The following is a 26,101-nucleotide window of genomic DNA, read 5'->3' as shown; positions in this document are numbered from 1 at the left end:
GAGCCCTGGATAAGAAGGGGTGCCTGACAGAGAGTATGCACGGACTTTGTGATCTCTGCAGAGGAAAACAAAAACAAAGCATCTACAGGGTTTGTTTGGGTGGTGGTTTTTTTCCTCAGTAACAAGTGGACAACAGCTAATCAAGCGATCAAGTGAGTTTGGTGGATATGAAAGGACACAGACTTCCTGGAAAAGGAAAGATGCAATTAAAATAGAATCTTTCTTTTAGGTTGTCCTGCCCTCTCCAAACCACCAACAAAAAATGTAATTAGAGTAAAAATGTTTTGGAAGGAAGTTAGGAAACTGGGAAGATTTCCTCAAACGTAATGATGACAGTTCTGTAATTTTTTTTTATTCTGTCAACCAAGATATGTCTAAGTTATAAGCAAAAAGCTTTGATGGCCTCAGAGAAGCAGTCCATGTGCTGTTTTAGGGGTGGGGGAGAGAGGGTAATAGGGAATGCCTTCCATACTGCTCCAAGGACAGCAGCAGCCCTCCACCATCTCACTGGCCTGCTGGTGATGTTTTTGTGTAACAGCGGAGGATAACATATCTGTCTTATTTTATTTCACCAGATGGAGAAAATGCAACAATATTTGAAAAAAAAAAAAAAACATTTCCTGCCTTTTTGTTCTTAACATAAAAAGTACTTTATGGCTATTTTTTTTTTTTCAGCATATTTTCTCCTCCTCTGGGGCACTTTTTAAAGCCTCAAAGCATATATTTGCAAGGAGTCTTTGGATTTTCACAATATTCTTAACTCTCTATAACCAAGACTTGCTGGACCTGCTCCATTAGGGAAACTTGTGTTTTACAAGCTGTAGCCGATAACTGCAATAGCTAAAGCTTTTTTTTTTTTTTTTGAGGGAAAAATCTAAACTTAAAACACTTAGTATTTATGGGCCATCGCTTCTTCTTTTATTACCCATTTAACCATGTCTTTTCTTTGACGCTCATCCAGAGAGACTCTCATCATCCATGGCTAGATCAGAGAAGCCAAAAGGAAAGGTCTTCATCATCTCTAATCTCCATCTCTCACCTCCCTCCAAAGCAGTTTACAATAAAGAGAACTCACTCCCACATCCTGATCCCTGTGCTTCTTTGATCTTCCCCATCATTTTCTTATTAAAAACAACTGCTCTGTTGCCACCACCACCAGTATTAAGTTGTCTGAGTAACTATTTTCATCCTTAAATTTTTAATTTTGAAAATCAAGTCATATATTAGAGTTATTATGGCAAATACAATATCCCCACTTGAAAAACAGGGGAAATCTGTAGAACACAACCTATTAATTTTCCACCAGTTAGAAAGCACTAAAATGCTACTTTCTGAATATGGGTCTCTGGTTTTCCAGTCTGGCTTCTTCCTGTCTCAGTCACACCACCTTCATGGTTTCCTGGATTATTTCTTTCACTGAACAGTAATTAAAACTGAGCAAATATTAAATTTCATGTCCATCAACAACCATTTTAAAATGTACATTCTGTAACAAGTTACCAAACTCTGCCAATGATGCAATATACCACCAAATTCCAATGAAACAAAATAATTTGAATAAGCCTTCAGATTTCAGACTTAGAATTTTACTACACGTTTCCTCTTTACAAATGAGGGGGATCAAATAATTTAGCAAATAAAACATGTAAAATAAAGGTTAAAAAGCTTATGCCATAGATTTTATACATAAAGATTATAATCAAATTTTGGGGAAAGAGCATTAACATTAGTCAAAGTTTAAAAAAAAAAAAAGAACAAAGCAAGGTTCTTTAGATTTTTATATGATACCTAGACCTGTATACAACTCTATAGGGAATTCTTTTATTCACAGTTAGACATATACCTCCAGATTCTGAATTTCAGGGTCCCTAAGATCACGAGTACTTTCCTCTTAGAATTATCTTCCTCCAGGAGATATGTTCTCATCCTACAGCTTTCACCAGGTGGGGTGGCTGGGTCAAGAACTGTTGCTACAATTCCCTCAGCCACATTTTGTCCTTTCAGCAGAGCACTGACTCAACATTCCTGCCTTTGCTCAGACAACTGTGAGTCTTCCTTGATACGTGTAAAGTGTACCAGGGAAGGGATTACATCTGTTTTGTTCAGTATTGTATTCCAATACATACTAAATATTTAATGAATTAATAGTAGACTTGATAAGTGTCTTTTTGTTAAACCTAGGGAAGTGAAGAGCAAGAAACAAAACCAGAGATGAATTCCCTCTGTCTCTTTCATTCAATCTAATGAGGAAGCCTCATGAGTATAAGGAAGGCTGCGTAACAACTGGCAAGACACCTGAGTTTAAAGCCCAGCTCAGATACATACCAGCTGTGTGACTTTGGAGAAGTTACTTAACCTCTCTGAAGCTCATCTCCTTTTCTGCAGAATAGGTATAATAAAGCCCACCTTGTAGGATTGTTTCAAGAACTTACAAACATAGAAAACACATGACATGTGTAGGCAATCTATAAACAAACATCATAGAAACAACAAGGACCTACTATAGAGCACAGGGAATTATATTCAATATATTGTAATAACCTAAAATGGAAATAATCTGAAAAAAGAATATATATATATATATATAACTGAATCACTTTCAGTTCAGCTCAGTCGTATCCGACTCTTTGCGACCCCATGGACTGCAGCACACCAGGCCTCCCTGTCCATTACCAACTCCCAGAGTTTACTCAAACTCATGTCCATTGAGTCGGTGATGCCATCCAACCATCTCATCCTGTCATCCCCTTCTTCTCCTGCCTTCAATCTTTCCCAGTATCAGGGTCTTTTCCAATGAGTCAGCTCTTCGTATCAGGTGGTCAAAGTATTGGAGTTTCAGCTTCAGCATTAGTCCTTCCAAAGAATATTCAGGACTGATTTCCTTTAGAATGTACTGGTTGGATCTTCTTGCTGTCCAAGGGACTCTCAAGAGTCTTCTCCAACACCACAGTTCAAAAGCATCAATTCTTCAGCACTCAGTTTTCTTTATAGTCCAACTCTCACATCCATACATGACTATTGGAAAAACCATACCCTTAACTAGACGGACCTTTGTTGGCAAAGTAATGTCTCTGCTTTTTAATATGCTGTCTAGGTTGGTCATAACTTTTCTTCCAAGGAGTAAGCGTCTTTTAATTTCATGGCTGCAGTCACCATCTGCAGTGATTTTGGAGCCCCAAAAAATAGAGTCTGCCACTGTTTAAAACTAGCATATTAAAAACTGAATGTGACTAAAATTAGCACATTAAAATTAACTATACTTCAATTTAAAAAAGGTTGATTTAAAAAACATTATCATCATTCATTCATTGATTGTGGGTCTGCTATGAGCACTGGGCATACAAAGATGAATAAGCCAAAACCCTTCCTCAAGACATCAGTCTCATAAGTAATACAGCAAATGTGGTACCAGAGACAATCAAAAGGAATACTGGAGCAACTCAGGGGAGAGAGGGGTACAATCCAAACAGAGGGGAGCATATGATTAGAGACAGCTTCCCATTTACTGCAAAGTGAGCCCCCAGTTTATTGCAATGACTGATAGGAACCCATTTAAAATCACACTCACATACACTATCTTCTCTCTGACCTCATCTGGTACTACTGCCTTTGCTCTCTCCTCTCCTGGATGTGCTAAGCACACTACACCTTAGGGCTCTGCACAGGCTGTTCCTTCTGCCTAGATTTTCTTCCTCTGTTTATCCATGCCTCATCTCCTTTCCTGTCTTTGCTTTAATGTCACCTTTTCAACAAAGCCAAACTTGATCAGCCAATCTAAAATCACACTCCCCCCCAGATGCTATAAAATGTGCTTGCTTCTTATGTTCATCTTCTACTGTCACCACCCACCCACTTCCATATAAACTCCACGAGGGCAAAGATCTTAGTTTTGTTCCCCAAGTTATGCCAAGAGCCTAGCACTCGGGCTGGCACACACTAGTGTCAAAGGAATGAATCAAGTGTGGCTGGAATGTGAAGTCAGGGCAGGAAGTGGAGAGGTAAAGCTGGAGAGATGTATGGAGGCTTGCATGCTGCAGCGAAGAGCTGAGATTTTTATCTGGTAAGTAAGGGGAAGCCATTAAAGGTGAGCGGCAGGTTTAGATCTGTTTTTTAGATAAGTCACTCAGGGAAAGGATTTGAAGAGAATAGTGGCCAAGCCTTAGTGTTAAGAGCCTACAGCAGCAAGTGAGCTAGAGAGTAAGACAGGAAAACCTTATGTAAGAGCAGTAGAAATAAGGAAGAAAAGGGAGGGGCATATCTGAGACAGAATTAGGAGGTTAAATCAGGCAGTACTTGATAACTGAGTTAAAGTGCAGGGAGAGAGAGAAAGAAGACTCAAAAATCACTCCGCTGTGCAGCATGTGTGACTTTTACTCAGTGAGGTCTAGAATATGGAGAGAGAGAAGGGTGGTGGGGGAGGGGGGAGGTTGGGAGGGGTGATGAGTTCTTTCCATATATATCCATACATAGTGGTCCCAATGTCATTGTGGAAGAGGAAATTTTGAGCTTAGCAGAGGTTTAGATCAGAGATATTCTTTCTACCTAGTGAAAATGACATTAATTTTAAAAGGAGAACAACTTTCATTTCACACACCCAAATTTACTTCCAAACACAACAAGAATTAAAACACAGCTATGTTTCTTAAAATTTTATATATTTACATAAATATCTCTGATTTTTCCACCAGATAGCAAAGAAAATCTGATTTGTTGTTGTTTTTTAATTGACTCTTACTCCATATTTCACTTATTGTTAGGAGATATTTCAGCTAACTGCCCTGAGAAAATAATAATACCCCCCCCACCCCTCGCGCCCATATTACCTTGTTTGGTTGTGAAATGACTAGTGGTATAATACAGAGAACATACCCTTTCATTTTGTAAAAGTGTAAGGGGGAAGTTAAAGAAATTCAAAGGCAATATTATATATGCAAAACAAATTTGAGGAAATACTTTCAAAATGACATGTAATTAGTTACTGGAAGTTACTATCACAACATACGATTGAAACAAATTGCTTTATGAGCTTTTCTTTCTCTCCAATCAAACCTCTATATAAATATAAAGCATGAAAGAAAGGACAACACTACATTGTCACTTAAAATTACAAACAAGAGCAAGTGTAAATTGTCTCACTTCAATAATGATAATAATAATTTACTGAGCATTTACTTTGTGCCAGGCACTGTGCTAGGCAGTTGTCCAAGCTTTACCTGATTTCCTCTTGAAAAAACAACAAAACAGGACTTACACAGTTGAGCAACTTGCTAAAGGTCACTTTGTTATCAAGTGGCCACGTCATCTTTTAAGAGAGGAGAAACAAAATCCTTTTTTCTTTCCAAGATCCAGTTATTAGTTGCAACTTGCCTTGACCTGTTCCAGATGGGCCCTGTGAAAGCACTCTATGTGAAGCAGTCTAACTGGTTCACAGGTTGCTGCTATACCCAGCACCTAGCAGGGCAGGCATTTAAAAATATGTATAATGTATAATAACTTTGTTGTATAAATAAATGACCACATGAATGGGCTAAGCCCATGTAAGTTGTCCCACAGTGTTTGTTATAATAAAACTGTTTACACTACCTCAGTATTCTCAAACAGTACCTTTCTAAAGGTGAATTTATCATTTAGGATTCTGGAGATAATGTTTTTAACTCAACAGACAGCAACTAGCCACAACCACGGAAAACAAGTGCCCAAGCACACACATTGGATTGTTAGCTGGGCCTGGGTTACACAGACTCACAAGCTCATCCAGGAAAGCCAGCGCAGAGCCCTAGCCCTACAGTTTGGATGAACTGATTCCAGCCAAGTTACCCACGGATTAGGAGTGAGATGAATGCCATTGTCAGTTGTTTTTTTAAACCAGCGCTGCGTCCTAGTTTGTGTTAATAAGCTAGCATCGGTGGTCCCTTACTTTAACCTCATAAACTGCGTGGAGGACTTTTCTCCTCAAAACCAAACTACCAAATCAGCGTTCCTCCTGCTTTCTATCTTGGATTGCGATTCCCGTGGCCCTTGTAATTCGCTGAACATTTCGTGGACCCGCTAGTTCAGTTTTACCCTTGCAAGGCAGTGAACACCCGCTTCCCAGTCCCTCTCCTTCCCGGAACATGGACCCAGGATGAGCACCCCCGCCACCAGCACGTGCAACCTTTATTTCTTTAGAACGCCTCCTATTTGTACCAATGACCTCAAAATCCTTTTTAACCCCCCCACTCCCCCTTTCCACGGCATCGCTGGGCTCTGAACCCCACTGCCGAAAGTGAAAGCGGCGCGGGGCCCAGCCGCTGCCTCTGAGCGCGCGCACCGGGGTCGGGGCGGGGCGCGAGGACGTCCTTCCCTCACGTGACATGCGACTGACCAATCCCAGCCCCGCCGCGCCGCGCGCGCTGTCTGGGCCTGGGAAGCTCTTCTCTGTCAATGAAAGTTGTCATTTGGGCTGTTACCGCCTAAACGCAGTGTAAAGAGGGCTTGCACCTTTTTCCGCTTCAGGTTTCCCGACCCCCACACACACCGCCTGTGGACGTGGAGAGTCAGAAGTCTCGAACTCGGGGCTCCTGGAAACCATGCATAATTACTTTCATCATCCGCTACCCACTTAATGCGAGAAAGAACACTTTCTTTTAGGTGTAAGTCCCCAGGTGGGCCCAGGAAGGACTTTGGCCTCAGTTCTCTCTATAGTTTGTTTGCTGGGGAGGGAGCTAGGACTGTACGCCTTGTTCTTCCAAAGCAGAAGAGCAAAGTGATGGAAGGAATCCGAAGCCTCTGGGCCCCAACTTGGGACCCGGAGAGTCTCCCTGTCGCCACCTTTCCTAATTTGAGAGCGGCGACCCGTGAGCCCCTGAAAAAACAGCAGATAAATGCAGACGTCAGCCCTTCTTTACAATATTTTTAATGACTGAATCTTTTTCTCCACTGGAATCTTAATGCTTAATTCGGCATCTCAAACAATTTCAAAGAACTGGAGACCAAATAGATTAAAAAGTTTTGCCCTTTCCAAGACTTCTGGGAGGCTTAACTGTAGCTTCACGGTTTTTGCCCCCAGTATCTACCACGAAACAAAAGTCAGCTTTCTCGAAGTTAATGACAATAGGACAACTGGTTTAATCCTCCTCAGGTTAGGCAACCCCCTCCCAAACCCTCCTTCACACTCCAACCTGCCCTTAGGTATGTTTGTGTAATCGGAGACTGATTGTAACTGTCTAGTCGCTTCTCCCGAGGAAAGCTTAGTTGGTATTCACTGAATGCTTGTTTTCTAGGTTAATCTAGGCCAGCAGGGAAGATGCTACTTGGAAAACAAATGGGTTCCTGCTGGACGTCTTCAGGAGCGCGCCGAGCTGCGCAGGTGTGCGAGTTTTGACTGCCGTGAAGAGGGTGAAGTTACAAGGTCTTTAAAACGTTACATTTGAGATTTTAGGAAATACAGTTTCCAAGACTACGATGACTATATCTATCTATCTATCTATCTATCTATCTATCTATCTATCTATCTATCTATCTATCTATAAAGCTAGGATTTTAGTGAAGAGATTCACTCCCGGGGTTAGTAAGAAGAGTGGTGGTGACTTGGAGGCTCTGTTCTTGCGTCATCTGAAACCCTAGCGATGCAGATGGGTAGCTGTCCGGCATTTATTATTCGGTATTTTAAAACGGTGTCGAAAGACAGACGTTAGAATTGATTATTTCAGTTTGTTTGAAGGACAGAATTCCGTGTCGCCAACGTGTAAGGGTAAATGAAATGCAGAATCGGATACACCCTATTTTTGGAGTGCTGAACTTAGCGAATTTATGAGTTGTGAAGGGCAGCAAGGATGTCTGCGTTAGCTGAACCAGAGCAGGAGCGTTTATTACTCTCCAGCCACGGAAAAGCTGCGCCCAAAGTTTTACAAAGCTTTGGGACAGTGGCGAGGGGGGCGAGGAGCGGGAGTGGCTTCGGGGACTGGGCTCCCTGCCGGCCTGCGGTGGACGCAGTTGGGAGTAGAACGTCCACTGGAGACGCCGTGGGAGGCCGGGGGGGTCGAGGTAAGACACGACTAACGGGGGATCCCGCTCGAGACAGGCTTTCTCCCCCAGGGTAATTTGAAGAAACACTTTCCATGGCGAATTCTACAGAGCTCAGCGTGTATGCAACTAGCGGCTCTCGATTGGACTATGTTAGCCTAAATTGCGTAATTAAAAAAAAAAAAAAAAAAATTGCAGCGAAGCTTCCCCTCAAAGACAAGCGAGGACCTGTGACCGAGCGGAGATAGCTTCTCAATTACGCACCTTCACTTCGTGCTCGAGCTCCTTTTAAGTCGCTCACCCCTCAAAAAAGCGGGTAGGAGAATGAGAATCACCAAAATGTTGTGTTCCTTTGGATGAGATGAGAAGGAAGGAATTAGGGGTCCTGCCAACAGGTCCAGAGTACTCTCGACATGGGTTGAATTAGTCATTTTGTCTCGAGGTCCACAGGGCTCCTTCCAGGACAAGCTTCCAGAGAAATCCTTTCCCGGATGCCCTTGCAGTCACAAGCCCCATAAGTTACTAAGGGGAGCTTTCTTGGAGCAGATTTCGCAGCTAGGATGACTGGATGTAGAAACTGTAAGATCAATTTCAGCGCGCGCGTGCCAGGCTTAGGTGGGGAAGGAATTCCCGCGTTCTGGCCCCGGGTCGCGCCTTTCTCCCCAGTCGGGGGGTAGTGGGCAGGTCTCAGGAGCCTCCGCAGACCTCAGAGCATCCCGAAGTCTTGATTATTGTTATTTTATTTACTTATTTATTTTTAGCTAGGAGAGAAGAGGGCCCCTTGATGAGAGGATTAGCGTGCGCTTTTTCTCTCCCGCCTGGCATACAGCCTAACTCCCTAACAGCCGCGCACTTCCCTCTTCCCGGTTTTGAAAGCCAAAGAGATGAGTCAAACTCAAACGCCACAGAATGACAATCTGAGCTTCTCGCCCAGTCTCTTCCAACTTCCCCCAACCCCGCCCCCCGTCCCACTTTCGTTTAGGTCTTGGATTCGAGGCAAGTCTATAGGTTAGTCTTGGGCGGAAGAGAGTCTGGACAGGTGCCATCCGGGGCACCTACCCTGAGTTGTCACATTCTCCTTGGTGCGTCTCCCTTTGATAACCTGGCTGGGCACGTGAACTCAGCCATCTCGGTACTGGGGGGGACGGTCCCGTAGAGTTTTTCTTTATCCCTTTTGTCTTTCAGCGGAGACTTCTAGGAGAAAAACATTTTTTAAAAACTTTAAATATTTTGGTGTATATAGAAACGAAAAACAAATTTCCCAAATGGGAGGCGGGGAAGCAAAGGGAAAAAAAAAAAAAAAAAATGACAGCGGTCATTGCCTACGCTACTCCGGTGCAGGAAAAGGAACCGCGTTTCAGAAGAGAATTGGTTAAGTAGATCCTTTGGGAAAATAATATAATACACAGTAGATACACGATACAGATGATTTGAGAAGTTCTGCTCCCACTGAAAGCCTTGTGGGGAGACATTATTTGGTTGATTTCACAGTATTACATCTCCTTTTGAATTCTTTTTTTCTGTCAGCGTTGGTTCCTTAATTAGGAGGCACAATGGAGTTTATAACAGATGTAGTCAGCCACAAACTCTGATCCAAAAGAATCAGTATAATTAATTTTAAGGGACATCTTTAGTTTATAATGCCTGAAATTAAAATATGATGTGTTTTAAACACCATGGTTCAAAAACAGGGAAACATATTTGTTCCAGAGTCTTGTAGTGACACCATTTCCCTGCTCTGGGTTCAGTGAAAAAGGCTTCAGAAGGAGATGGCTTCTCTCCTCTCTAGCTCCAGTACCTCTTTATTCCAACTTGATTTCTTTGCATCAAGAAACATCTTAGGAAATTCTGCTTTTAAAATGTTTCCTGATTTTTAAAGTCAGCAAGACAAGATGAAATCCTTTACATACCACATGGTCCTGAACAGATCACACAAATATTTTTTTTCTTATAACCTCACTGTTATAAAGAATATGCTTGAACAGCAATTAATCTAAGTATAGTTTTCAAATATGTATAGTTTAATCTGAATGAATGTTGCCAAACTCATAGTACACCAAAATGTAAGCACAAAGGTCAAATTCTTTATAATAAGTGCCAGATAAATGTGCTAATCAGTGTTTCTTCTTGGTGAAGTGAAAATTAATTAATGATTGATTATTTCTGAATTGAACATACAGCACCAAGACAAATTATTAAGACTTCCAAATATATTCAGTTCTTAATTCTTAACAGTATCCTGCTTTTTATGTAGTATATTAAAGATTTGGCATTATAAATTACATTTCCTAAGCCTTGGAAAGAAGTGGAAAGTTAATCTGTTTTCTAGAGCTTGCAACCCCTCCTCTGACAAAAACCCTATGATGTGGACTGTATTTTAATATGTGCCATGTTTCGAAACCCGTTTTTAACAAACTTCAGCCTCTGTGCACTATTAACTTCAGTAATCTATTAGATCTTTATGGCTATTTTAAGTAAAAGTTTTTAAAAAGTAAATACCAAGAGAGAATATTGCAAAGTAAAGTCTGTATCTTCTTAGTAACTTATATCCATCTGAGACTTCAGATTTATAAGTACATTTCATTTTATAATGATAACATCTTTGAAAGGGACACAGACATATATTATCATCTCCCTTTGACAGGAAGATGGTTCTGACACAAATGTTTCTGCTAACTAGACTGTCTCCTGTTTCAAGTCACATCACCAAGATTTTGGTTTGCCATATTTAAATAAATAAGAAAGAAACGCTAGCCTTGCAAATGCTACCTCTTATTTCTCTGCTGCTTTTATAACTGTGATTCCTTCACTTAACCTGCCCTGTGCTGTACACTTACACTATATACTCAAAGGTGGCTGAATTCTGAGCAATAAAAATCTTGAGGGGCAATCTAATTTAAATGGCAAATGTGTATTAGGTAGCTGGGAAAGGTAAAAAGTAGACTTGAAATCCAGAGATTACAAATAAAAATGCCTCACCAATAAGCATAAGGTGCTGGGATGGATCGGTGTTATCTTCCCCAAAATTCTTTTAATAGCAGTATTTTAAGTTTTGTGCTAAGCAGCTTCTTTTAGCTGTCTAAACTGTTAGTGAGCTTTGAGATGTCTCAGGGAGAGCCTGAAAGTGTGGGCCAGGATTCATTTTTTAAAATCATTTCTTTCAGTCTGTTCTCTGTCTTTTTAATATTAGTACAGTTGTTCAATTGATGGTACAAGTTTAGTCCTTTCTAAACAAAATTACTTATTTGTTCTTTAGAATTAATGACATTTCTCAATTGCACTTTATTAAGAATCTCATTATATTTAGGAAACTGCCCAGTTCTGTCTCCTGAACTGGTTAGAAGTGATGTTCTGGACGTAGGACTAAAGTTTCCCTAAGTATTGCTATCAGTCTACTTATAATTCTTTTTTATTAGAAGTAGGTTGGAAGGGTTGCAAAGGCAAAGCTTGTCTTCTCTTGTAAAAGGGATTTTAAAGTATTTCTTTACCTATTGGAAATTATAAAAGTAATTGGAGGCGTTACAAACTACAGGAAATGACTGGAAAATAATTAAAAGGAGAGATCTCTGGGCTTTGTAATGGGCATTTGGAGGAGAACTTCCAGAGTATGCGTTTTGAAAAAGGGAACCATACCATCTATTTCAGTAGTATTTTACCATTCAGTAGTTAAATATGTTGATTTCTTACCCTGCAAAAATGTACTTTAAGTCACAGATCTTTCTTTCAAGATTTTAGCCACATTTGCTCTCAAGTTTTAAATGGTCCTGTAAACAAAGCTGCTTGTGTAAGCAATGGAAGGCTTTGTGCACCAAACCGAATGTCTTTCAACAGTTGCCTGAGTAAAATACATGTGGAGTTTTCCCTAATGAAATTTTAAATATGGCTCTGAATTCTAATATAATCTGTGGATAATACATGAACAAAAGCATGTGTGTTAAACATTACCATTGCAGAAGAAGAATATTGTGTTCCTTTTTACTGGAACACTTTAAAATTTAGTAATGGTAAGGATCATTGCTTTAAAGAAAAGATCACTGCATGTAGTGTTTATTCACATCTGACAACCGAGAGTCAATGTTTTGTAACTAATTCACTTAGTAAAATAAAAGGGTGCTGCCGTATGCTCAGGCAGAATTAAAAAGTCAACTGATTGTTAGATTTTAGAAATATTCTATTAGAAAACTACATGCTTTTGTCAATTTCTATTACTGTATATAATTATAAAGTGCAAAGACTTTGAATACTGTGAACTTCCAATATTTTTGTTACAAATTTAATTGAAATCTGGTTATGGTTTTCTAACTAGTTGGTTGTTACAGATTAACATTGCTGCCTCTCACAATATTTTACACACAAAATATCTGTGAATTGCATTAGTTTGTGGCTAAATATTCACCCTTTTAGGGTGCTTTAAATATAAGAGAAAAGACATAAAACTTTCTATAATATTTATATTGGATGCTAAGTATTCTCTATCCCTGACATAAATTAATCTAAAAGGTATGACGTTTTGGTTGACAAGAAGTTTAGACTGTAAATAAACCCATGAGTCAAATGGATACACTAAGTAGTTTCCTTTTATACCTTTGACACAGTTATTAATAATTTTACTTTATTTAGATAGCTACCACTCCCAGGATTGCCATTCTCAATCTCTTCATGACTCAGATACAGGGGAGCCAGTTCACCTAGTTTAAAATACAATGACGTTAATTCCCAGTTTCTCTCAGTAGGTCGTTCCTTCTCACATCTTTCCTTTGTCAGCCCAAGGACTGTTAGCCAACTCTCATCAAAAGGAAACATTTTATCATTTACTCTTCTGTCTCTGCTAGGCTGGTTAACATTTATCTGCACTTACTGGGTTATTACAAATCAACCTGGCAATGGTTTTGCATTGGGATTTTTAAACAGAATACCCATGTACTTCTTCACCCAAATTTAGAAAACAAATTGTGATCTATTAGGAAAAAAAAAAAAAAATCTGTGTACAAAAGTGACAGATCATGTTTTTGTTTGTATTAACCTAGATCAAGACACCAGCTTCCAGAAAGTTTCTGGCTAGTAATTAAGTAGAAGATAGTGCCTCGGAACCAGACAGAATTGGTATCCCAAGTACAAAGCAGACCAAATGCCCTTCCAAATGGTTTTCCGTTTGGAACCTTTCTCCTTCTGGTTTCTCTCCTCAGTTTTGCTCATCAAAATACTGTCAGCTCCTAATGGTCCAAGTAGACTCAATCCCAAGGGCATCCTTTGTCCAGTTGGTGACAATCTTGTAGACTTCTGTTGCATTTGTTGCCACTTCTGTGTTACTTGCCTTATTTTCAGTCCTCTTGGACATTACTTCCATTGTGTGATGAACTTAATCATCAGGACTGGCCTTGCAGTTCTCTGCCGTCACATAATGTGGCACTGACTCTGGGTCTTGGGTGCAGTAGAAGAGACTTGGACCCAGTGTTTGCATAAGTGCTCAGTTGCTCAGTCATATCTGACTCTGTGACCCCCTGGACTGCAGCTTGCCAGTCTACTCTGTCCATGGGATTTTCCAGGCAAGAATACTGGAGGGGGTTGCCATTTCCTCCTCCAGGGTATCTTCCTGACTCAAGGATGGAACCCACATCTCACCTGGGAAGACTGGACCCAATATTTACCTGCAAGCTTATGTAACTTTTGGAGTTACTTTCCTGCAGCACTTTGGTTTTCCTTGTGTGTTCAATTTGGGGAGTTGAGCTAAAATGATTTTTGAGAAAATATCCAGCCAAATCCAAGAGCTTCAGAATATTGTTTTAACTTTTGCCATTTTTTAAGGTAGTATGAAGTATGTGACCTATCTTTACTTATATATTTTGTGCGTGTGTGCCAAGTCGCTTCAGCCGTGTCTAACTCTTTGCGACCCTATAGACTGTAGCCTGCCAGGCTCCTCTGTCCATGAGATTCTCCAGGCAAGAATACTAGAGTGGGTTGCTATGCCCTCCTCCCGGGGATCTTTCCAACCCAAGGATTGAACCTGTGTCTCCTACATTGGCAGGTGTATTCTTTACCACTAGTACCGCCTGGAACTATATCCAAAAGTTTGCAAAATGATGTAACTACTGCTATCTTCAATGTGCTAATCTCTATGTACCTATCTCCAAGACACATCAAAGCCAAGTTTGCTTCAACTTTTAAAAAGATACACATTTTTATGTTCAAACTTTCCTTACTCTTTTCATCTTTCTCCTCTTCATGAAGGTTGCTCCCATGCATAGATTTTAGACTTACTATATTTGTGTGTGTATATAACATTGTTTTGCTTATTTTTTTAAGTGATATAAATCACACCATATTGTATATGTATGTTCTTTTTAACTAAACGTTGTTCTTTTGAGATTTACCCATACTGATATATGCTGCTTTTGTTGATTGCATTATCAATGCTGTAGTATTCCATCAACAAACATAAGATCATTTTTTTTTTTTTAATAATTACTACTGGTTTCTTTTTTTTACCTTTATGGAAGTATAATTGATTTACAATGCTATGTTAATTTCTGCTGTACAACAAAATGATTCAGTTATCTTTTTCATATTCTTTTCCATTATGGTTTATCACAAGATATTGAATATAGTTCTCTATGCTATATAGTAGGAACATACCATCATTGATTTATTTGTTTTGTAGTGTTTGCTATTTAAAATAATGCTGCTCTGAAATTCTCCAACATGTCTCCTTGTGCAGGTTGTCTCTCTAGAATACTACCCAGAAATGCAGTTATATTGTCACCAACACTTGTTAGGATCAGACTTTCAAATATTTCCCCACTTCAGATGGAGATAAAATGGTAATTCACTATTGTCTTAAATTATATTTTCCTAACTACTAGTGAGACTGTACGTTAGCTATAAATCTGGCTTTCCTCTGCTCTAAATTACTTGCTCTTATCCTATACTTATCTTTTCATATTTGGAGTGGTTTGTTTTCTTACTAATTTTTTTTCGTTCTGGATTCTAATTCCTTATTGGTTATGTTTGCTATAAAAATATTTTCCTGTTCTGTGGCTTAGCCAGGCATTGTTTATGGTATCTTTAAAAATGCATAAATTTTATTTTTAATATTAAGAAATATATTTCCTTGAAAGTTTGTGTTTTCTCCCTCTTTTAAAAATCTTCCTTAGCTTGAAGTCATAGGTAAATTTACCTATATTTTCTTGTGAGTTTCCTAAAGTTTTGCTTTGTTTTTAATCTACCTAAAATGTATTTTTCTGTTTGGTATGAAGTCTAAATCTGTTTTCCATCCCCAATAGATATCTTATTGTCCAAGCACATTTATTATATAACTCATCCTTTCCTTATATTTTGAATTGCCAACTCCATCCTATGTCAGATTCATGCATACATCTGTGTGTCTCTTTCCTTTCCATTGGTCTGCTTGTCTGTCTCTCCTTGTACCAGGGCAGTGGAATCAATTACTTTAGTCTTGACACCTGATAAATTCCTCAGCTGTGTTCTTCAAAGTTGTCTTGGTTATTCTTGGCCTTTTACTCTTCCATTAGATAAGGGCTAGTGTGTGTATATATATATGTATATATGTATTTTTTTTTTCAAAGTGGAAAAACAGATTGGGGAGTGTGCTAGTATCTGTAAACAACGTTTTGTTGAATTTCAGGTTGGAAATATTCATTTAATATTTTCTGTCTTTAATATTTGGATCTTCATTGAAATGCATTATGTAGTTGATGCTACACTACATACATCTGCTGCTGAATTTGGCTACTCTCCTGAATTTTGGTACATGAATGGAGTTGGAAAAGTTTAGTTTTTATTTTTTTTTAAATTAGAGTTTGACCAAGCTGAAAAGTGTTTGATTGCAAAAAAATGAGGGGTTTTTTGTTTTCTTAAGTAGCATTTGAATTGAGATGTAGAGGTAAGGCCAGGTAATCGCTTTCTTTTCTCCTTTTGTCATTAAGTTGGGATAGAACAATGGATGTTATTTGAGAGCTGCCCTTCTAACCTCTGCTGCTCTGCAAATGCCTTCGGGTCATCACAAGTTTCTTAGTGGTGTTTTAATTTTTTTAATTTAATGTTTAACTTCAGAGAGAATTGCTTAGAAACACTTAACCTTGTTGAGCTGCAGGGAAATGGTTAGATAATAGTATCTGTTGGTGACAATAAAGGATTTCATAACATGTTTGTTTCGGTGCCTGATTAACATAGGTTTGTCAAAATTTCATCTAATTATAAATTACTTTGAATTCTTTCATCCTTAAGGTATCCAACATTGGAAATGAATCATGTTAAAACAGCAGAAAATTTTTGATTTTTTAAATGAATCTTACTTTACACAAACTTAGAAAGTACACTGAATTATCCTCATTGAATATGAATCTACATCATAATTAAATAAATGTTTTGTTTTTTCCTTACTGACCTCATTGCCTTTGTCCTCTGGAAGAAAAAATGATACTAAAGCATTCAATTCTTTCCATTCTACAGTTTACCACGGATTGGCCCTAGGTGTTGCTATGTATACCTGCAGAGTACAGTTTCTGGTTCACAGTGCTGATTTTTCTCGATTTCTCATGCAGTTTCTGTCTTGAACTTTTTGGCCACGTTCCTCAGCTGTGTGTGGCCAAGAAAAAAAAGCAAAAGCCACCCCCCCACCACCAAAAAAACCCCCACAGAGTTAGCCATTCTCCTTTGGAGGCTTCAGCAGGATTATGGTGTTTGGAAATTTTTATTTTATTGTAATGCAATGGTGTGTGGTAATTTTTTTGTTCTTTAGTTGATTTATTCCAGCTTAGTAAAGACTAAGACAAGCCTAGTCAGAGAACTCTTTTACACATAAAAACATATAGTTGGAATTGAAGATAGTCACTTATTTATTCATTCACGCATTATACATATATAAACATGTTATGAATAGAGTGACCATATAATGTATAGTTCAAAGCAGGACACTGAAGAGTGAAAAGGGGCATTAGAAACAGTAAACATAAACCAAGATCTTCCCTGGTGAACTGTAATGCTGTGGGCACTGTGTATCATGCTTCCTATAATGAGGAAGTTTTTTTAATAACCTAGTTAACTTAGGATGGGAAAGGAAGGGAAAGAACTGATTAGAAGGAAGGGGAAGGCTTCCATATAGGCACTGCCCCTATTAATATAAAACAAACACCCAGAGACTGCAGGTTTATTGGGTGCTAAGTGTGCCCTGGCTATAATCTGGTTTCATTGAATTCACACACTCTTAGTCCTTTTCTGGAAACTGTCTCTGCTTTGCTTCCTTATTATCCTTAGACATTTGGGGAAATATATGTAATTGACATATAACATTGTATGAGCTTTACGTAAACCTTAGGTATTTAAAAAATTACCTTCTGCACATCTTTCTTTTGGACCGGTAACATACTTCTGGCCCTTGCCTTTGTTCCTAGTTCTCTTATTTTATAGTTAGACTAGTTAGATTTCCAGGCCATTCTCTAGGCAAAATCAATTGGCTGTTTCTTTTGACTACTTGAGTAGAAGGCCATGTGCTTTTCATTGTCATCCAGTTGTTCAAGTCATAGGATTTGTAGGTACTTGTTTTGGGTTATCAAGAATCTGAGGAACTTCCCTGGTGGTCCAGTGGTTAACACAGGTTCAATCCCTGACCGGGGAAGTAAGATCCCACATGCTACACAACCAAAAAACAAGGGGCGGGGGAGAAACTGGAAGGAGCACAAACTTTCACTTCCAGTCTGGACCTTGCTAATTTTTGGACCCGAGTGCAGATGATTCTTAAAGCAGCACAGCTTCGTGTACCTGCATTCCAGTTCTGTGGTTTTGCAGTTTGCCTCTTCCTTCAAAGAGAGAGTGAGTGTTGAGTGGAGGGAAGGTAGATGCAGGAAGGGCTTGCCTTGCCTTATGTGGCAGACAGGATTGGGAGGATGTATGGACTGTTTGGGAAAGAGTCATTCTGATTTTGTGGGTTCGACCCCTCCCTTTGCTGAAATCTATACTTGAAAGTACGAAATACGTGAGTGTATATTTGCTGATAGTCAGATCAAAGGTCCCAGGGGGCTGAACTACCTGAAAAGGAAAAGGAGGAGAGTGGCTCTCCGCAGCCTGACCTCTGCCTGCTCTCATTGTAACCAGGCTTCTGATGGGCAACTAGAGAGAAAGCCGCTGGTATGACCTTCCCAGGTGCTGCTGAGAGGGAAAGTGTGGCCCTGTATATGGATATGGTAAAGTTGAGCCATTGGAGGTAGAAAAAAAGATAATAACATTCATGCTAACATCAATATTAAAACAGATTGCTCACCTTTCATCAGAGCCCCTTGGTTTAGTATCCTTTTGTTCAGCAATAAGGAGTGTAACTATTGACTAATACTGTTTCAAAGACTGATATTTGTGGCACCAAAGGTAAGCATAACCTGAGTAACTTCTTGACCCTTTGCAAATATTTACAGGTTGAAAGAATATAGTTTGACAAAAGAGCCAGGTGATTCTGTAGTGATTTAGTTTCTGGTTTTCCTACAGTTCAGTAGATAACTTACCTGGAAAAAAAGAGAAGATTCTCTTATTTATTTTTTCTTTGGTGGTGGTGTAGCAGATTATTCTAAACCGCTTTGTTGTTTCCAACTTTTTGGAAACACAGAGTCTAGATGAATTTTGTTTTTAATTGAAGGAAACTGCTGACAATGGTAATAGCATGACACATTATGCTGTTATAAATATATTAAAGCAATTTAAAATCTTTTATACATTTTGGCATGGTGATTAAAAATATATATGGTCGACATACCTTTTTTTTTTTAATAGATGTTGAGTTAAAAAGCGTATCTTGATGACTTTCTCAAAACAACTGTCAGGAGTGATACATTTGTGAAAAGGAGAGCAACCTCCCTCAAATGTTTTTATGGAAACAACAAACTCCTCAATAGATTTCCTCTTCAGGTTTGTGGTTCTAATAATGTCATAAGTTTACCCTAGGCCTGACTCTTAATTCTCCAGGCCCTTTGTACAGTTAAGTGCAGGCTGGAGTCTTCTCAAGACTGAAAGAATGACACATTCAAGCAGCCTTTGACAGTGTTTAAACACCTCTTATCAAAACTTAATTTCCATGAATGATTGATTTTGGCACTTGATGGAAGGCTGAAGAATGTTCAATTACCCCATTTTCATGTGCTAATGAAGCCGAAAGTGACTTAAGGAGATTTCTTTACACCAGGGTAGGCTGTTTGGATATGCACATGACTTCTTAGGTTTCTCTCCCAGGGTTTGTCTCTACTAAATAGTTGTTTTATTGAGGGACTGTGGCTAATCTGTGTGCTTGGTCCCAGCCCTTGGCCTTCCTCTGCAGAAGGGACTGCAATTAGTGAAGCTGTCAAACCAGGTGTTTAATTTCCAGAGAACTTATTTTTACAGATCTTCCAGTAACTTGCAAAAGTCAACGAGGTTGGGATTTTCTATTTGTTCACAGGCACTCCTTGGGAATCAGGGTTTGAATAAAATCAATATGGAAAACATTTTAAACTGGAGAAAAAGCAACTTTCAAATCCAATTCCAAACTAGGGGTTGAAAAGTTTGACCATCAAATTCAGTTTTTCATACACTGCACTAGAATTTTTATTAAAATGTTTAATCCAAGCTTGACCAGAAGTATAATATTTAAGGATGTCCTGGCTTCTTTTTTTTTTTGAAGAAGTAAAGGAGAGAGGAGAAAAATTGTACTTATAGGAAAATACTTAAATACTTAAGATTCTCACTGCTAAAATATATGGTGGTCGTGGATTTAAATCTTGATGATTATGCTACATGTTCTTTTATAATCATCTTCAATATAATTTTAGTATTAAGAACCCAGAAAACTTGAGATTTAGACAGCCTTCTGGGTTGAGATTCCCTTGGGGTTTATAATTCTGTTGATTCCAGCAAGGTTGTTTCTCTGGCTTCTGAAGACTTCTGGGGCCTGAAGGAAATCGGAGGCTGGTTTTGGGACCCTAGATGAGCAACTTCTAGCCTCTTAAGTTCAAAACAACAACACTCCTCATCCAAACTGCTTATTACTTCCTCTCAGGTTCCACTTCCTCCTAATGAAGGTGTCTGACTCCCCAAGCATGGAAAGCGCTGGATTCCCGGGAGATCAGATCCTTGTTTAGATTGAGGCAAACATACTGTGTGTAAACACTTAAGCTTTTCCTTAGGAGGTATTCAGGCTCAGCCAAGACTGACAGTGTCTTTTCCTTTTTTCTTTTCCTCCCCTCTATGGATGGTAAGGATGACCTCTCTACATGACTATTGAGTGGCTGATTACTGACTCCTGACATAATCTTTGCTTACATAGGAAGCACGGAAATTATGTCAGGGGAAAAAAACAGCTTTGCTTCCTGAAAGGAGCCCTACCGAATGAGCTTGCAATTAGGAGATTTTAATAAATCTCCCTTCCGGGGGTGAACCTAAACTCTGATGAAGCAGAAGCTTGAGATTCTTTTAAAATGTTATTCAACTTCAGGTATCATTTTATCAGCTGTTTGTCCTTAGAAGACACCTTCTCTCTCCCTCCATCCTCTCCCTAGTTATCCTCCTCATTCCTCCACCAAAAAAGAAAGAAGGAAAGAAAACAAAAACAAAACAGAGAGGGAATTCCCTGGCAGTCCAGTGGTTAGGACTTCCAGCTTCCACTGCAGGGGGCACAGTTTCTGTCCCTGGGGAACCAAGATCCTACATGCTGCATGGCCAAAAAAAACCCTAAAAACAGAGAATGAATGGAAATGAGACCATTAGCATATATCACCAAAGTGTCCTCAGGGTTTGTCTGGTACTGGTAATGGAGAAATGCTTTCTTCTTTGCAGCTCTGAAAGGTGAAGGCCATGTCTTGGTCCCCACTTTCCTTCAGAAACTGCCTGTCCTGCTTCCTACTCAGGTACTGTGTTGTAGGTCTTCTCTACTTTGATAACAGAGCAAAATCATCTCATTCCTTGGGCTAGAGTATAAGTTTAGAATGTCTAAGGTTTCTCCTAACTCCCATGTTCAATGATTGTTTATTCCACTTGCATATAATTTGGAAGGTGTACTAACAGATGATAACATACTGCACACAAATTAATGATTATTATTTTCAGTTTCCCTGCTGTGTTCAGGAGGGCTTAGTCACAGTCAGATCCAACCTGTTTTCCTTCTGAGTGATTGTTCTCTCGTTTTTACCTTTGCTGCATTACCATTTCACATGTTCTTTAGGAGCTGGTGAATCAAACATTATTTGAGGCAAAGGCAACCATCATTTTGCTACTGTTTGAGCAGACCATTCATGGAAATGATCGGCTCTATTACCTCTTCCAAATTGTGTGGAACGAAAGATGAGGGGGAGTTGGCAATTAAAAAGTTATATTCCAAACTAATTTTCCTGGTATTTTTAATCTTCTTAATTTCATTAAGACTTTTTATATAGACATTTCCCACCTTGTTTGAACTTTTCCCTACTTCTTTATTCCTTAAGACCTTCTCCTAATGGCGCTCTTCACTTGGACATTAGCAGATCGGGGCATGCCTACCTGTTGCTTTTGTATCACACTGGTCAGCCTTCTTGATGTTTTCCTCGACTTGGCTACTAAAGACTCCCCAGCTCCGGGCTCTCCCAGCACCTGTCCCTCCTCCACACTGGTGTCAGCTTCAGCTTCCTAGTGCACCTTTTCTCTGCCCTGTGAGGGCAGGGACCAGGCTGGTCCTCTCTCACCACTGTACCCCTTTCACTCACTGGGTGTTAGTTCAGTGAAACACGTACCACTTCGGTGAAATCTCTTTTTATCTCCATAGCCCCTAATGGCTTTACATTATATACAAACTAAATTTCAAGCCCCTTAATCCCACATTCTTGTCTAAGCCTTTTAGGAAATGGCCCCAACAGTTTCTCACATAACTCACATCAGTGGGAATTCTCTCCCAAGCTTACCTTCCTTCCTGTCTTGGTGCAGAGGTGGGATACCCCCTTCTTTAAATATGTGCTTTCTAGGATTTTTCTTCCTTCCCCTGACTGGCAGGCAGGAAGAGACAGCCCCTTTGGTAACATCTGAGTGTAGGGGGTGGGGGGCAGTATTTGGTGGTGCCCCCTTTTCATCCCTGTTTCTCCATAGCTTTACCTGATGCTTTGCTTCAAGTAAATGTGTGCTTATTGCAACCTCTTTCCCCTCTTGCTCAACTCGTCTGATGCTCTCGCCTGAAATTTCCTCTCCTTCAACTCTGCCTTTCTCCAAAGTCCTATCCATGGTCAGACATCATCTTTCCTCTGAAGACCCCAGAGCCTGAACATGATCCTTTTGTGGCAGGAATCATCAGATGCGGCCTTGTGTCTGTATTGTCCCTTGGGTCAGCTACCTGAATCTCTCAATCACTGTAGTAGTTACTTTTGTCTCCCCTAGAACACTTGAATGGGGGTTATTATGTTCTTGGTTTTTCTTCTCAGCATGAAATAAATTCACTTTGACAATAGGTATTATTATTTTTATATTTTTGACCACGCCATACTGCATGTGGGATCTTAGTTCCCTGACCAGTGATCAAACCCATGCCCCTTGTATTGAAAGCTTGGAGTCTTAACCACTGAACTATCAGGGGAGTCCTCAACAAAAGATATTTGAAGCAAGGACAGTGAACAAATTCCAAATGGATGAAATATACTAGAATTATATATGTGACAATCATGTTTTAAAAATTTTACTGTGTGCTTCAAAGCAGATTCAATTCAATTTGAATTTGATTTTTGTTTATTTACTTATTTTTTGGCTGTTCTGGGTCTTTGTTGCTGTACAGGCTTTTCTCTAGTTGGGGTGAGAGGGGGCTGCTCTAAAGTTGTGGTGCATAGGCTTTTCTTGTGGAGCACAGGCTCCAGGGCACATGGGCTTCAGTAGTTGTGATACGTGGGCTCAGTTGCTCCACATCATATGAACTCTTCCTTGGCAGGGATCAAACCCTTGCCTCCTGCATTGGGAGGCAGATTCTCTATCACTGAACCACCAGGGAAGCCCCAGTTTTAATTTATATTATAGCAAATATTAAGATGGGTTTTTAGGATTATTGTCTCTTCCCTCTGGTCTAGAGAGCTGTATCACACTAAGGTGAAGAAAAAAAAAAGAAAAACTTAGAAAGGCTATACATATACTTGGATGAGTAATTAGCACTCTTTAGGTAAATCATTCCCCCAGGGTTATGTTTTGTTTTGATTTTCCCATGAACTCTGCTCATTTCAAAAATTCACACATATTCAGAGCTGTAGTAAAGGAGGAAGAGGGTACAGAAGCTGTGTCTACATAGATATATATGGAGGAAATAAAAGGCTGTATCTAGGTGAAGAACAAAAATGAATCAATCAGTGAGGGCTACAAATAGGAGGGAAAGCACAGAAATTGAAGAAGAGGCTAAGAGAAGGGGAGGGAGGCCAGAGGAAATTACTGAGACTCTGCCATGAGGGGGCTGTGGTTACCTGCCACCCCCTGATTATCTGAGGCAACACCATGGCAGGTCAGAGCCAGCAGAAGTCCAGTAGGCCACTCAGAAAGCTATGGGGCCCCCAAATGTCCCTCTCTCTGGAGTAGAGTGAGGTTGGTTTAGACCCTCTGCAAACAAACTACCTCAAGCCTCACAGCTTGAGATACTCAGGACTCTGGCAGGACACTCCTGCTTGTGTTTTCAATCCTTTACTTTTTTTTTCCTTAAGAAATAGACCTCCTATTTCAGAGAAACATTTACTCAAAATCTCTAAATAAAATGTATGTAAGTGATTTTTATATATTTAAATTTAAAACATTTATTTATTATGAGACGAATCAGTTCAACTCTTACTGAATCTCAAATATGAAATCTATGGTTATAGATAGTTACAGCCTTCCATCAGCCTGTTAAAGTTCCACCTTTCATTCAAGGGTCATCTTCACAAAGAACCAACACTTTTCATCTTCATTAGTGCTGCCAAGAGTTTCAGAAGAGCCCACTTGAACCAGTAGAGCTACAGATGCTGAAGTGGCTTCATGGCTTGCTCAATGCATGGTTCTTGAACCATACCCTCCATTCAGTGAACAGACCACATCTTGGAACTTAGTGGGTATTAATTACATAAAGATCTGTTGAAATTAATGACCCAGGTTCCTGCTTCAGTATAACTTGTCAGAGACCTTCACATTGCTCAGAACCCCTATGAATGGTTCAGACAGCGATATTAGATCTGCTCATTTACCATAATTTGACCCTCTATTTATTTCCCATTTCATTTAGGATAAAATCCATGGTCTATGATAGGGGTTGACAAACTTTTTCCTGGGAAGAGCCAAATAGCAAATATTTTTGGTTTTATATGTGTATTGGTCTGCTCAGGCTGCCATAGCATAATATCACAGATTGGGTGGCTTAAGCAACCGAAATTTCTTTTCTCACAGCTCTGGAAACTGGAAGTCTAAGGTCAGGATGCCATACTGATCTGGTCCTGGCGAGCACCCTCTATCTGGCTTGTAGCTGGCTGCTTCTCCTTGTCCTCACCTGGAGGTGGGGCCCAGCAGGGGGCGGGGGATGGGAGATGGAAAAGCAGGTTCTCTGGTGCCTCTTTTTATAAAGGCACTAATCCTGTCCCGAGGGCCCCACCCTCATGACCTCATCTAAACCTAATTATCTCCCAAATGCCACGTCTCCAAATACTACTACATTGGGGGGTGAACATATGAACTTGTGGGGGACACAGTTCAGTCCATAGCAGTGGGCCATATGGTGTCTGTCACAACTTCTCAACTCTGCCATTGTAGCACAAAAGCAACCAGAAAAAAAATAAGTATCCTGAAATTTGAATTTTACAAATTTTCATATGAAAACTTGTCATGAATTATTATTCTTCTTTTGATTTTTTCCCTAGCATTTAAAAATGTAACTGCTATCTCAGTGTTAGCTCCTGGGCCATACAAAATAAAGCAGCAGGCCAGACTTGGCCTCTGGGTGGTAGTGTATCCACCGCTGGTCCATGAGGCCGCATAGGTCTGGTCTCACTTCTTTGACCTTCTCTCGCTGCTCCCTTCTCTTCACCCCAGCTTAGCCTCCATGTTCTCCACCATTCCTTCCAAGGCTCTTTGCTGGATCCCTAATTTCCCAGGGAGTGGCCCTCTGCCTTCGTTGGTTTTGGTCACCTTCTCACAGGGGCTTTCCTGATGGTCATCTCCAAGAGAGCTTCCTCTGTCCTCTTTCCCCATCCTGTTATCCTGCTTTATGTTGTTGTCTCCTAGCTCTTGTCAGTGTCTAAATGCACGTGTCTATTTCTTTACTTCTTTGTTGTCTGCCTCTCTAGCCAGAATGCTAACTCCATGAAGTCAAGGAATTTATTTGCCCTCCTAGTTCACTGTTGTGTCTGGAACCATATCTGGCACATAAAAGATGCCCCCCCCAAATCACTTGAATAAAAAATATTAAATAAATGACTTGAATGAATGCAAATGCTGAAATATTTGTTTTTTTTTAAGTTTGAAACAAGTTTAATTATATATTTTATCTACCTTTAATATATAATAGCTACTACCATTGTCCCTTCTAAATTTTAGATTTATCCTGAAAAGATATAAAGTGATTTTCTTACCTTTTTTTTTTCTTTTATTTTTTTTAATAGAAACTTAAAAGACAGCAGTTGGTTTTCTGGTGACAGGTGTCTTTCTCTTGTCTTTTAATAGCCAAAGTTGTAAATTACTGTGATCAAAATAGTTTGGGAAAATGATGGGCTGGATTTTGCTTGTTTTGTCTGTCTTTTTGTGAGATGAGGTTCAGGGGAAAGGAAGGAGGCCCTGGGACAAAACAGGTTTATAGAGTTCAAGGCACAGTCCCCTAGGACGCCCAGAGAACTTCTTTAAATTGAAAGAACAGAGACTTGCCCTTGCAGTCTGAGTGGTGATCATCCAGAGGCCACCCCCACCCCGACCCCAAGTGTTCCCTTTTCTGGGACGGATAACTCAAGGGTGGGGAGGTTTCATTTCTTCCTTTCTTTTACAAGGTGGTAATCTCTTAGCTGCCTATGGAAATAAGGCTGCTTTGAAAGAGGAGCTTTACACCTTGTAAACTTTTCCCCCAGGGCAAGTCAGCCATCCTTAATGCTTCTTGAAGTTAAATTTTCTTTTTTCT

The 26,101-nt window shown here is 39.7% G+C and overlaps 1 protein-coding gene across 1 annotated transcript in view; it reads left to right on the top strand.

Moving 5' to 3' along the window:
* The first annotated feature begins 7,830 nt into the window (after positions 1-7,830).
* Positions 7,831-26,101, top strand: part of PRDM1 (PR/SET domain 1) — a 102,751-nt gene continuing 84,480 nt past the window's right edge. Inside the window, exon 1 of the mRNA XM_070796020.1 lies at positions 7,831-8,025. The gene's annotated coding sequence lies outside the window, so the exon portion shown is untranslated. The remainder of the gene's footprint in view (positions 8,026-26,101) is intronic.

The sequence above is a fragment of the Bos indicus genome, chromosome 9 (genome assembly GCF_029378745.1).
Source record: "Bos indicus isolate NIAB-ARS_2022 breed Sahiwal x Tharparkar chromosome 9, NIAB-ARS_B.indTharparkar_mat_pri_1.0, whole genome shotgun sequence".
NCBI classification, from domain to species: Eukaryota; Metazoa; Chordata; class Mammalia; order Artiodactyla; family Bovidae; genus Bos; species Bos indicus.
This window is presented reverse-complemented; position numbering and strand designations above follow the sequence as displayed.